Here is a 4,712-nt window from a genome sequence, read left to right as displayed (position 1 = left end):
TTTTGTGGTTTTTTATTTTCTTATTTTCAGTTTAATAAATAATAATCTAATTAAAATAGGGATGAGCCAACCCAACCTAGCCCACCCGACCCAATACTCATATATAAAATTTAAAATAATACTAAAAGTGAATAGTAAATCCTTTAAAATATGATACTTCTATCTTTTATTTTTCTTTTCAAGATTTTTATTCAAATCGATAGTATTTTTATTTCAAGTGCTCTTTATTTATGCCTTTTATTTCCTTGTTTTTTGTCAAAATCTCATGCATTCTGAACTAAGTTTCTAATGGGGGAAGAATTCACTTCTAGTATTATTTTAACTTACGTATATGAGTATTATGTCAGGCTCGGTTGGGTTAATACTATTTTAAGGGAAAAATATAAAATTAATCGGCCGGTCGAAACTAATTACATTTGATAGCCAAAATATATATATAGAATGATTTAATTATCTGAATGTTAACACACACACACACACACACACACACATACACACACACACACACACACATATATATATATATATATATATATATATATATATATATGTATTATTTTTGAGAACAACTAAAAATATACTCATATTTCTCCTATTTTAATTGGATAATTATTTAGTAGATTGAAAATAAAAAATAAAAAAACATAAAATAAGAAAATACTACCGAAAAACTTGTTTTTCGACCACTATGATTTTTGTGTGAGTTAGTGAAAATTTTATGATTTTTCTGTTAGAAAACAAAGTTATATGACTTTGAAAGTCATAATTATATGATTTTTGGGTGAGAAAACAAAGTTATATGACTTTGGTGAAAAAAAGTCATAATTATATGACAATTTGTAAAATTTACTCCTCTGATAATGGATATGACCTGAACAAGAATAGGGGTAGAGGAACCCTGCAAAGTTAAAGTGGGTAAATAACTTTTTGGCCAAAATCTTAGATAGCCCCTTAAACTTGGCACCTTTTGTAAAATAAACATATAAACTTATGGGGTAACAAAATAGATACTTAAACTCGTCCAAAGTGTAATTTTTAAACACCTCCCTATGTTAGACTTTGCGCGTGAGGTCCAAACGCCACTTACATGGCAAATGAATGAATAATATGTTAACACGTGTATTTTCTTTTTCATGTAAGCAAATAATAGTCTAAAGCCAAATAATACCTCTCATTTGTTCATCTTTTCTTTCTCTTCGCTTTATGAGACCCAACTCCCATATCATTCCATATCTAATTTGCATCATAGTTCTTTTAATTCTAAAGTTAAATTTCATCCAAACTTCAGCAAAATCAAGAGGAAATCATGTAAAGGTGGAGATTTTATTTTATGACGGGAGATTGATGGGTTGACCGCAGATTCCGTGTTCAAGGGTTTTGATGAATTCTTTTGTAGATTTTAATTGATTGTCTCTTCAATGACATAAATCAGTAAAAGGTACTTCTGTTTGCATGCATTTATAGTTTAAATGAGTTAGGGTTTTGTTGTTAATTTTGGTTAAAAGTTGGGGCATTTGTCTAGGGTTTTGGGGAATATTTCAATTTTTTATTCTGCTACAATTCTACATGGATAGTGTTATACATGTATGATTTCACTATAGGGGAAGAGTTATCGAGAGAGAATTTTCCAAATACGAGGCAGAGTTAGGGGTTAGACAGTGGGGTATCGACTTAGATCACTTTTCTTTGATTGAACTCGATTATTATTCACGTGAAATTGGGTAATATATAGTTGAAGGATTTTATTACCAAGACACAAAAACAAAACAGTTTCAAAAACAAGACTCTGAACTTTTGGGCCTTGTCTCGAACTTGAAGCATGGGGATTTTCTAGATTTTCATCAAGCATGTTGTTGATAATGATATTGTAGTGGAAAATATGGTCCCTACAAATTTTATAACCGGTTCACATGTTTTAGAAAATGAATTTGGGTCTACGGTTTTACCTAATTTTACTGTGGCCAAAATGAATTTTTGTAAAAATATTTAGTATTGTTATAAAAATAAAGACTATAAAAGAAATAAACTGAAGACAAGTATAGAGGGAGATTGATATTTTATTCAACTTTCAAAGTTATGTATATAATGAACTGAAAACTCCTCTATTTATAGAAGAAAGGAAGCAGCTGCGAGGCTTTTCAGGAAGCAGCTGCGAGGCTTTTCTTTAGCTGCTTGTAAGCTGTCAGCATGAGCTGCTTGCAACCTGCCTGTTTAATAAGAAGCTGCTGCAAATTATTTCATTGAGCTGCTTGCAACCTGCCTGTTTAATAAGAAGCTGCTGCAAATCATTTCATTGAGCTGCTTGCAACCTGCCTGTATCAGCTGCTTGTAGATAAACTTCAACAGAGTACTAAATGGATAATCTTCTTCAGAAAAATTATCTATAGCGGAGTAATAAATGAACATCCATAATATAATTATTTTCATAACACTCCCCCTTGGATGTTCATTAAAAGATAATATGCCTCATTAAAACCTTACTAGAAAAAAACCCTGTGGAAAAAAATTCTAGTGAAGGAAAAAGAGTACACATATTTAGTAATACGCATTGCTAGCTGCCTCATTAAAAACCTTATAAGAAAAACCCCATGGAAAAAAACCTTAGTAAGGAAAAAAGAGTACAGTGCGTATTTCACTCCCCCTGATGAAAACTTTATTTCAAATATTTGAGTCTCCGCTTCCAATCTTATATACCATCTTCTCAAAAGTTAAAGTTGGCAAAGACTTAGTGAACAAATCTGCGGGATTGTCACTTGGATGGATTTGTTGCACATCAATGTCACCATTTTTCGGAAGATCGTGTGTGTAGAATAATTTTGGTGAAATGTGCTTCGTTCTATCTCCTTTTATAAATCCTCCCTTTCATTGGGCTATGCATGCAGCATTGTCTTCGTATAAAATTGTGGATCTTTTATCATATTCCAAACCACATTTTTCTCGAATGAAATGAATCACTGATCTTAACCATACGCATTCCCTACTTGCTTCATGAATAGCTATTATCTCAGCGTGATTAGAAGAAGTAGCAACAATAGATTGCTTTGTGGAGCGCCATGATATGATAGTACCTCCACATGTAAAAACATACCCGGTTTGAGATCTAGCTTTATGGGGATCAGATAAATAACCTACATCTGCATAACTAACAAGATCTGTACTACCTTTGTTAGCATAAAACAAACCGATATCAAGAGTTCCCTTTAAATATCCAAATATATGTTTAATCACATTCCAATGTCTCAGTGTAGGAGAAGAGCTATATCTTGTTAGTAAATTAACAGAAAATGATATGTCAGGCCTTGTAGCATTAGTAAGATACATAAGTGCACCAATTGCACTAAGATAGGGTGTTTCGGGACCAAGGAGTTCCTCATCCTCTTCTGGAGGTCGGAACGAGTCCTTATTCACTTCAAGTGATCGAACAATCATTGGTGTACTCAATGGGTGCGCTTTGTCCATGTAAAGGCGTTTTAAGACCCTTTCTGTATAGGCAGATTGATGGATAAAAGATCTCGTCTGCTAAATATTCAATTTGTAGACTAATACAAAGTTTTTCCCTTTGGAGCTCTTCTGGAGGTCCTATGATATTTATGCCGTTAACATAAACAATAAGTATAACAAGCTATGATGTTGTGTTCTTTGTAAAAATGCATGGACAAATGCCTTCATTTACATAACCTCCATTCATCAATTCAGTGAGGCGATTATATCACATGCGCCCAGATTGATTTAAACCGTACAAAGATCTTTGTACTCTGATTGAATGCATTTCACGATGCTTTAAACTATATGCTTCAGGCATTTTAAATCCTTCAGGGATCTTCATATAGACTTAGTCAAATGAGTCATATAGGTTATGCCTTGCATTTAGATGGCATGACATCTTCAGGTGTCTGGACTACAGGTCCGATCCTCACAATCTTTTACAATATTGTGCACTATATTGTATCAAATATATTGTCGACGATCATTTCATATCCGTTTGCAAGTGACATAACTTTCTTTATTTTCAGGTACCTGAGCTTCTTCCAGAGTTTCATGAAATGTTATGTCGTGGGCTCTTCCAGAGCTTATTTCCTCCTTATTATGATCATCTGCTCCTATTCTTTTCAAGGATTGTTACCTTTGAAACCGATTGATCTACCACGCTTCATGCGTACAGTAAACTCTATCCTTCATTTGAAATATGATATTTAATTTTGGATCAGCAAATGCTTCTGGCATTTGACTTGAATTATCTTCTAAGCGAGAATCATATTAATGATAATTCGATTCGTATAGCATATTTTTTAGCTGTTTTATTCCATCCCCCAAATATTAGAAAAACTAACTCATATCCTCAATCTTCTTTGAAAAACCTATCTTTGTGCATTGTGGTAGAGAAATTAATCATATACCACACATCAAAAGTAATTAGATAGTAAAAATATTTGGTTTCTGATCCTAAACCAATTATGAGGGGAGGACTTATCATATTTTGTTGGTCTGATGCATACAAGTACTACTGTATGCAATTTAGAAAATCTTAGACCAACACATGAGGCTTTGTTCTCATAAGCAATAGTTTAGCCATTAATAGGAGGTATTCAATGCTAAACTAGCTTGGATATAAACCAGCATCATCAAGATGAACTATCTTGATTTCATAATCTGAAAATTATGTTCTTAATTGAGAAAGATAATTTCAAATGCCAAACTACAGGTTGACAATA

The sequence above is a fragment of the Nicotiana tabacum genome, chromosome 14, assembly GCF_000715075.1.
Source record: "Nicotiana tabacum cultivar K326 chromosome 14, ASM71507v2, whole genome shotgun sequence".
NCBI lineage: Eukaryota > Viridiplantae > Streptophyta > Magnoliopsida > Solanales > Solanaceae > Nicotiana > Nicotiana tabacum.
This window is presented reverse-complemented; position numbering follows the sequence as displayed.